The sequence below is a fragment of the Denticeps clupeoides genome, chromosome 3 (genome assembly GCF_900700375.1).
Source record: "Denticeps clupeoides chromosome 3, fDenClu1.1, whole genome shotgun sequence".
NCBI classification, from domain to species: Eukaryota; Metazoa; Chordata; class Actinopteri; order Clupeiformes; family Denticipitidae; genus Denticeps; species Denticeps clupeoides.
This window is the reverse complement of record NC_041709.1, coordinates 25371133-25381571: the sequence shown is the minus strand read 5'-3', so window position 1 is coordinate 25381571 and position 10439 is coordinate 25371133.

Here is a 10439-nt window from a genome sequence, read left to right as displayed (position 1 = left end):
CCTCCATAGATCATTGATGTAGGGTCTGCTTACACTGTGAAACCTATCCTGGACTCTCGGTGTCAGGGCTGAGGGGTCCAGTACCTGGTCCACTGGGCTGGCTATGAACCTGAGGAACATTCCGCTTCATCCTGGACCCCAGACTCATCGCTGAGAATTGACAGCATGCAGCCTCCACTATGGGGCCATCATGAATCAGCCTTGGAGGGCCCTGATCCAGGTAAAGGGGAGCAGAAACTCCAAATCCAAGTATGATCAAGCTGCGATTCGGCCAGATGCATTATCACACAAGTGCTAAATCAGCTCTGGAATCACACAGTGTATGCCCAGCTAAGAAACCTGACACTGTCTTATTTGCATACTAACAGTGATTTGATGTTTACCTGGGGGGAGTGGGAGGGGGGATCTGTCCAAGAACAGGATAACAGAGCACGGAGGGAAGGAGCAAAACATGTTATCTCAATAATGCTTTTTCCAGTGGAATTTTCAGCTAAATGGAGGACATGGCTGTGACGTGGCCACGTATGGGGAGAAAGTGTGAAATGTGGAAGAGCCGTCAAAAGTGAGCAAGAGTTGCACTGAGCAGCTGGGTGTGCAATCTCGGTGTTTGGGACGGTGCCTGGGTCATTCACATCGGCAGCTTGTATGTCAGTGACAAAGACTATCTTGGTGTTGGGGACAGGTGGGTGTGAATGTGGATTGCTTGAAGAGTAGGACAAGGTACGTAGGGATGGATAACTAAAACAATGAGCAGCAGGCAAGGATGAAGTGGTCCCTGAAACTTTTATACTGGTTGAACTTGACCCATACATTTCTGGCTCAGCGCCTCCTGCGACACTATTGTTTTCTTTCTCAGGGCAGGACGTTTGTTTAAGGTGAAGTGAAAATGAAGTGATTGTCATTGTGATGCACAATGGGGAGCAGTGTGTGGGGACGGTACTCTCATGATCGAGGACACCTGCACCACATTCCCATGTCTGGTGGCGTTGAAGGAGAGAAGCGGCCATTCAATGGGGTGAGGAGTGGCGGGCACCTGCGGATGGCAGACAAGGTGCCGGTACCACACTGGCCTAAAGCTGTCAGCGCAGGACTATAATCACTCGTCCATCGTGAATGCTGGATCAGTCATCAGTAATGTTTCATTCATTTCAGCCATTCATCTTCATCTCTCATCTCATCTTATCTTCCACTCATGTTTAAAAAGACTCAGTGTATGGACTTCCTTCCCCTGCTTTGGCTGGCACGCTTGGAGTCAGTGAGGGTACTGTCATGATCGGGTCTGGAAGCGGTTACTCCAGGGTTCACCATCGGGTGATTGTTACATGTTACCGGCTGTCTCCCCTGTCCTGTTCATCACGGATTAAACCCCTGTTTCGTGACATCGTGCGAATGCGTCCTTCTTCCTCGTCATGTCTTGTCATGCTTTCAGATCACCTGTCTCGCCATGCCAAACGGCCGTGACAGGTACTTTGTTCAGTGGTACCTCAGTGGGACTCAGTGGTTCAGGATTTGAACCGGCAACCTGATTACAGGTATGCTTTCTTACCTGCTAGGCCACCACTGCCCCTGCCCTGTATTAACTTCTTGCATATTAGAAATATTCTCCACATCCTGTCTGAAGAGCATTTTTGCTAATTTAAAAGCGAATGAAAAGAGGAGGTATTGAGATCGGCTTTTAAAAGGTCACAGCAGTGACAGAGTGCCTTCAATTTGCATAGAGCTGCCACCCACCTTGTACACTTTTGACACTGTGTCTTTACCTTGCTCTCATAAAAAAAAAAAGAGTTCCTACAAGAAACTGTAAGATAAAACACATAAATATTCTGACACTGCGTCTGGTTCCAGGGCTGGGCAGGGTGTTTTAGCAACTTATTAGCCCATGTCATTCCAACTGAATGTACCACCAGCACCCTCAGACCCCGCTGAACCCGACCAAGTGACTATATACCCAGAATTAACACTGCATACTAGTATGTTGCTCCCCTCAAAAAGGAAGAGACAAAAAGTTAGTATCTTGGTATTATATCACACACTCCCTTAGAGACCGCCCAGAAACTAGAACGTAAGTGCTGTTGAAGGTAAATTGAACATATAGCATGGAAGGATAGCCTCCTTAACTATAGGAAGGTGACTCGATCAACATATCTATCCTCTTAATAGACAAGAACAGAAATACTCCATGATTCCTCTTTAATACTATAGCCAAACTAACCATGACTAATACAGACACGGATACTACAATAACAACAATTTTATGAACTTATTTAATGCTACAATTGAGACTGAGAACAAATACAGATGAAATTAAATGCATAACAGGGGCAGTGGTAGCCTAGCGGTTAAGGAAGCAGCCCCGTAATCAGAAGATTGCCAGAAGGCTTGAATCCTGGTCCGTCAAGGTGCCACTGAGCAAGGCACCGTCCCTGCACACTGCTCCCCGAGTGCCTTTCATGGCTGCCCTCTGCTCACCAAGAGTGATGGGTTAAAAGCAGAGAACACATTTGCAGTGTATCACAATGACAATCACTTTACTCTCACTTTCATTAAAAATGGCTTTGTCGATATTACTACGGAAAATAATCTTTCTATACCAGACCACCAATTAGAACAGTTAAACCTCCTTGCATATTACTTGCATATTAGATCCACTTCCTACAAGTTTCCACAAACAAGTAGCACCCGATGTTATGAATCCTATCCTTAATTCATCGCTTAGCACCGGCCACATATCAAGTTTGTTCAAGGTAGCAGTCATCAGACCCCTGATGAAAATATCTGATCTTTATCACAGTCAGCTTTCGAATTTTTAGACCAATGTCCAACCTCCCATTTATATTGAAAATTTTAGAAAAGGTTGTAGCCCAGCAGCTGTGCGTGTACATACACAGCAACAACATTCATGAAGTATATCAGTCAGGGATTCAGATCTCATCATAGCACTGAGACAGCGCTGGTTAAGTGGTTAATGACCTGCTGTTGGCCTCTGATCAGGGCCGCAGCTCGCTGCTTGTCCTGCTTGACCTGAGTGCAGCGTTTGACACTATTGAGCATGCTATTTTCCTTCACATGTTAGAAAATGTTTTTGGGATTTAAGGGAATCGCCCTCTCATGGTTCAGATTTGACTGATGGGTATCAGTTTGTGGACATTAATGGTGATTCGTCTTCACATCGTAAAGTGGAGTTTGGTGTTCCACAAGGATCCGTCTTAGGTCCATTGCTATTTTTCTTATAACCTTACCTTAGATCATGTCATTCTTAACAAGGAATTAATTTTCACTGCTATGGCGACGACACACAGTTGAATTTATCAGCAATGCCAAATAAGAGGCAGAATACAGAATTGTCTGAAGGACATTACACAGTGGATGCTTACCAACTTTCTTTTGTTAAACCCTGATAAGACAGAAGCTCTTGTACTTGGGTCTCGTGCAGCCAGACATATACTGTCTAATTACATCATAACTGTGGATAACCTTTCTATCTCAAGAAGTACAGAAGTTGTCGTGGAAAATAAAGATTCTAATAACCCAACTTGGTGACAAAATAGTTTATTTAGAGCTCTGTCGTGCATCAGAAAAGCTCTGTCTGACTAAGGTACACACATGCATTTATATAATCACCCCTACCCTCCTTCTGTGGTCAACTCGCACAGCTGGGACGAAACCCTGATAAGCATGTTTTTCCATCCTGTTGTTTTTACTGAAGCAGAAGATTAAGCTGACCTTCCAATAGCACAAACTGATTCTTGCAAATACTAAGACGACAAACTGATTCTTGCAAATACACGCATACATACATATATATAGACGTTATAATTTTCCATTACAAGGATTTAGGTTTGAATTGAAATTCAAATTTCATATGTCATACATGGTATGATATGCAGTGAAATGCTTTTGTGACTGCTATAGACCTCAATATAGCAAATACTTGCAAGTATTCAAGTGAATTAATATGCAAATATTGCAATTTATGTTTTTAAACATAAAAAATTGTGTAACGGGTAGGCTGAAGGTGTGCAAATGTGTAAATGAAAGTAAAGTGAAAATTTTGTGCAAAATTCTGGGGGGATAAGAGTCCAGAAGTGATTGAAAGTGATACAGGTCTCTCATTCAATTTGTATGTAGATAATATCACTAGGATAGCAAAAGTAATCTCAATGCTCAATGCAGGAAAGTTTCTCCACGCCTTTATTACATCAAGGATACATTACTGCAACTCAATGCTGTTTGGCTGCTCTAGTAGGTGCATGTGTAAACTCCAGCAAGTTCAGAATGCCACAGCCAGAGTTCTAACTAGAATCATACAATCCGACCACATCATCCTGGTCTTACAATCACTGCACTGGCTACCCATTAAATTTAGGTTTGATCACTAAATCCTACTTTTGACCTATAAAGCTTTTTAGGGTCTCAACCCGCAGTAATTTTTAATTATTTACAATCAGCCACACCCCCAGGGCCATGGGGTGTCACAGCAGGTGCCCATGCCCCCGAGTCCTGATCCATGATAAATACATACAGGGCTGTTGCATTAATGTGGACGTTACCCTTACCTTTTGTGTTTGGTTTATTGTTCGCCACAAATCTTTGCAAAGATGTCCCGTCTCTGTGCTTTTGCCCGGTAGGCAAACTGCAGGGGGCTCTAGTTGACGTCCTGTAATGTCCACGTAATACAGTCAAACGTATTACATTTGCGGCATTTATGAAAAAAAGTATTGGGATGAATTAAAACCATTATAATATATTGGATGTTATTAAAGTATTATGAAGTGAGATATGATGTGTAACTAATCATTGACAAAGCAAGTTGGATGATCAGCATTAATTCAACATTAGAATCAAACAGAGCAAAGTAATGTGAAGAATAAAATTCCATAACAAACGTCTATCTGCAAATTAAATCTACTTTAGATTATGGTAAATGACATCAAAATGAAACATCTTTAGCAAAACAAGTGTTAATCTTAATGGAGCACGACGACACAGAAGTAAGTGTTGAAAATGGTCAACGAATCAGGATCTGAGATAAGTCCAATGCACTTTTATGTTCACTGATATCAAGAATGAGGGGGCGGGGCTATAGATAGGGAGGGTTTGCCATGGGCGATAATCAGTATTTTGTGATATTTTGCTGAAGGAAGTGAAAATGCATTTGCTGTTGTTAATCACGTCTGTTGTTCTGAAATGTGTGAGAGGGAATTTTTTTATGTAAAATGTATTTTAGCAATGCAAAAAAAAAAACATGGGGTGGTAGTAGCCTAGTTGGTAACACACTCGCCTATGAACCAGAAGACCCAGTTCAAATCCCACTTACTACCATTGAGCAAGACACTTAACCCTGGAGTTGCTCCAGGGGGGACTGTCTTTGTAAATTGTAAGTCACTCTGGGTTAATGGCATCTGATAAATGCTGTAAATGTAAATGTAAACATGCTTATTTTCTTGAATATGTCTGATCTGAGGGAAATTTCAACTGTAAAACCCTTATTATCCATAGGAAAAAATAGGGATTTTGGCAGTTCAAAATGCTAACTTGCTACTTTCTAACCCTACTTGCTAACCCTACCTTACTTTCCATGTTCTAGGAAAGCAGTAATGATTTAGATCTTATGTGAGATCACTGATACAAAACACGAATGTTCTTTTTGGCTTTGGCTCCCAGGGCCTGATTGCTGTCCCACTGTAATCAATTATGCATCAGGACACGTTGGGAGGGAACACACACTGATGTAGGGTGTAAAGGGAGTTAAAGTCAGAGTTTCGGGGTGGGGGAAGTGAAGTTTTTAGTGTGTGTGTGTGTGTGTTACAAGGCAGGCAGTGGGCCAGAACTAAGCCATGTGACAGCTCCCCATTCAGACCGGCATTGCTGAACAATCACGACCTAATTAAACTGCCAGCGATGGACAGATAGAGGAAAAGGCATGGAGACAAGAGAGGACGACACAGTTTCAGAGGACACCATGTTGACAAGAAGAGTTTGGTACTGTTTGAAAAACACCCTCTCTCAACCCTATATTCTTAAGTAAGAAAAAAAATTGTCTTAAAGAGCCAAACAATAGATTTCAGTGAAGCTGCCCCCTCAATGCAATGGGACCATTCAATTTAGTGCTTTGTGTGTATGTGTGTGTGTTTCTTCTATAATCCCTGCAGACAGTAGAAGACTTGGGAATGTCAGCTAATCAGTAGGCAGTAGACCCTACAGAACCATTGTAACGTTTTTGAGCTGAATAAAAATTCTGATAATAAATGAAAAATGTACTTTTATGCATTTGTAATGCACGTTATAGTAGGTCTCCAAAAGGCTTTAAAAAGTACACTTATACACTCACTCACACAACAGATACACACTGCCTGCAAAGGGCAGCCAGTTTTAAACTCATCCAACTTCCGTCCTCACAGTTCTGCATCTTCCCTTTTTAACTCCTGACCTGTTCCTCTTTCACCTCGTCGGACAATGATTTCCCTCTCCTCATGAATGTCACCAACTTTTTAGGTGTTTGTCAGGTTCTTCACACTGCAATGTTCGTTTTGGTGTGGAAACAAAAAGACAAATTATTTATGCTTATTTAATTTCACTGGTTGCCTAGTTCAGAAATTCAGAAAGTACCTGCTTTGTAAAATGTAGGTATGATGAATGGCAATAACAATCGAACTTTGTCCCTAGAAAAATTGTGCAAATTGTGCAGTTCTAAAGAAGTAAAGTAAGGGTATCGGGGTAGCAAAATCAGACTTAATTCCAGTTTTCTTGATTGTACTGCTACTTAACCTCCCACAGACACTCTGAGACCCTCAGACACTTAGTCCTGACCCCATTTGCAGCTGAACAGATCCCAGTCAGGCCTGGTTAACAGTAAATGGTGGGTAAGTGAGTTTTTACTCACAACCAGCAGGTGTTCACCTGGCATGAAAGGACCAGGACAAGCTTGTCTTGCTATTAACTCAGCTCTGAACCTCCTGAAAATGTGACCTCCATTACTACATGTACATTTCAGATGTAATTTCAACCATGACAGACCTTACTCTTGATGTAAACAAGTGTGGGTGTGTAGGTAGCCAGTGGGTAAGATGCTTAGATCTAGATGAGCAAATTGAGTCTGAGCAAGACACTTAACCCTGAGTGTCTCCAGGGGGACAGTCCCTAACTACTGATTGTAAAGCGAGCTGGATAAGGGTGTCTGATCAATGCTGAGTTTTTTTTTTATATTTAAACCTCTCTTTCAGCTATTAACATACCTCACATATTCGAAATCAAAGCATTTCTCTCTCTGAAAAGCCATACTGTCCCACACTGTCAGTCAATGTTCCTTTCATCGTAGCATGAAATGCGAACACAGCTGGGGCTCTGCAGGCTGGCCTGCTAGCTGCTCTTCCCACAGCGCATTTGAAGTGTAATCTGGAGAGGTAGCAATCTGCCATTCAAAAAAAAGGGGCAGAATAGAAATCAGAAGAAGGATTACACAGCAAAAATCAAAGTGCTCTTGAGGTGTAATGGGTGACAACTATGATAGTGGAAGCCAGTAAAGGCAGAGATTACATATTTTATTCTGTATTTTTTATACATTGTATTGCATTGTGTTTGAGAGTGAAAGAAGAAAAATGTGGAAGGAGAAGTTAGAAAAATCAGCTCTAGATGTCCATACTTCCCTTTCAGCAACTGTAATTTATTTAGGTTTATAGAGCCATTCAGCCTATTACCTCATTAATATTCTACTATTTGGATATCTGTTTAGATGTTAACCTATATTTAACCTGATAAATTGTGGGTATAAACTGCCAGTACCTTGGTTTTGCTCAGTGCACCTCGGTGGTTTCGTTCCACCATGGTTGAAGAGGTTCTGTATTTTGCAACAAAATGTGAAAAAAAGTGAATGCGCTGTGAATACTTTCCGGATACACTGCATATGCTTTTGCCTGTGTATTCCAAACATTATATTGTTTAAACTGACAAGAGCTTTACAGTATAATACTATAATATTCTGTGGGGCACAGCGCGTTTATTTAATCTCTTATATCAGCAGTCAGTCTGCACATTTCAGTAAAGACAACTGATATATTTATGTTTGCCATAGAAAGAACAAAAAGCACAGTTTGTTAATAAGGAATTGTTGAACATTTTTCACCATTTTGATACTTTGGTTTTGGCTTTTATTTTTTATTTTTTAATTGTAATTTTACTCAAGTAGATTTTTAGATGGTACTTTTACTTTTACTAGAGCTGAATTTAAGCAAATAAAGATTGCTTTTACTTAATTACATTTTTGTCACGTTTTGAGTTATTTCCATTTGAAATTATGTCTTTTTTGCACACTGAATCCCTGAAGCTTTGCAATCTCGTCTCTACTGTGTGTTGTATGATGGTGACAACAAAGTGGACTTTGACGTTACTAAACACAGTGTGTGATATAGGTAACCAGGATTCCGTGTAGTCAAGTGAAGTCAAGTTGCTCAGTGTCACTTTATAAGTGCCTGCACTGTAACGACTACTGTCAGACTGCATTTCAACATAAAAAAAGGGAAATCAGCTGGGGTCAAAGGGGCCACTATGAATTTGAATTACAAACACTTCACAATCTTTGCTTCATGTTCATCCTCGGAATAATAAATTTACGAAAATTCAAGGGCGTAAAAAATAAAATCCATAGTCCTGTGAGACTAAGTTACCTTGATCACCTGACTGCTACCTGTTCACAACCAGACCATCTTCATCTAGAGGTGCTTTCAATTTCATATTTAAAATATTCACTCGATTTTTTAAGAATTGGACATGCTGCAGGACCACGAACTCTCTGCAGCTTTTGTCATGTGGAGAGGCCAACAACTATTTGTTCTCCATGTCTTTAAATCCGCCTTTAAAACAGCCAGGGTTCTTCCAAGCCTAATGAAACCCACTGCTGAATCCTACAGACATCAACAATTACAGACCAGTTTCCCTCCTCTCATTTCTATCCAAAATCCTTGAGCGCTGTGTTATACAAACCAGCTATCACTCCATTTATCACAGAACAACCTCCTGGATCCTAACAGTCTCGCTCAGCTCATTCCTGAAGACTGACCTTCTGGCTGTTACGAGCAGCTACATGCAGCCAGATTGGCCGAAACTGTCATCGTGCTTATTCTCCTCGACCTCTCTGCAGCATTTGACACCGTTAACCACAAGACTCTCTTGTCAAATCCTGAAGAGGCTTGGAATTCCGGGCTCAGCATGGCAGGTGGTTTGCTTCCTACCTTGATGAGCGATCTTACCAAGTGACTTGGAAAGGCATCCACCTCTACCTCACGTAGACTCTCCACTGGTGTCCCTCAAGGCTCGGTGCTAGGTCCTCTCCTTTTCTCCCTCTACACGAGATCACTTGGTGAGGGTCATTTCCCCTACAATGCTGCTTCCCAAAATCTCTGCATGTCTAACCGACATCTCGTCTTGGATGGCAGCCCATCACCTCCAACTAATCCCACCAAACTTGAACTAATATTCATTCCAGCAGATTCTTCATCACATCAGGATCTTGCTTATTACCGGGACAACTCACAGCTCTCCCTTCCTGCCAACAGCCCGCCAACCTTGGCGTAACAATAGACAACCAACTCTCCTTCTACTGGTTCAGTCCTTAGTAATCTCAAGACTGGATTACTGCAACTCCCTTCTAGCTGGTCTACCACTATGTACCATTTGACCTCAACAACTCATACAAAATGCAGCAGCACGATCTTCAACCTTCCCAAATTCTCCCACACCACCCCTCTGCTTCATCCCTCCACTGGCTCCCAGTAGCTGCACGCACCAGGTTCAAAATACTGATGCTGGCCTACAAAGCCAAACATGGAGTAGCACCATCCTACCTCACAGCCCTTATAACACCTCGCACTGCAACTTGTATACTCCGAGCCTCCAGTACTGCTCGCCTGGTCCCTCCCTCGCTAAAGGTAAAAGGAAAACATTCATCTAGACTCTTCTCTGTCTTGGGCCCCTCGGTGGTGGAATGAACTTCCCCTTGAGGTCAGAAACAGCTCAGTCACTGAGCACCTTCAAACGACCAGCTCAAGACCTTCCTCTTTAAAGAATATTTTAGTCGAACTTGTGTACAGAATCTACAACAGAGTGAATAAAAAGATTGTTTCATAGTTGGGGGGTCTAGTGAACCGAATTGATCTCTTCATCAGATGGTAACTTGAAAGCACGTTGTAAGTCGCTCTGGATAAGGGCGTCTGCCAAATGTGGTAAATGTAAATGTCTTTGTTCTCTTTGTCAAACGGCATTACAGCATTTAGCAGCCTTCCCCCCACCAAAAGGTGCGAAGCGTCAGCCATTTGCTTCGGGATAGCCTGCTCTCTTTGTCTGCTCCAGACGGGAGACACCTGGGGCGTATGGTGGCCTGAAGTGCAAACCACACAACAAATTGAGAATCACAAAAACAAAGAAGAATCACAAAAAACAAATTG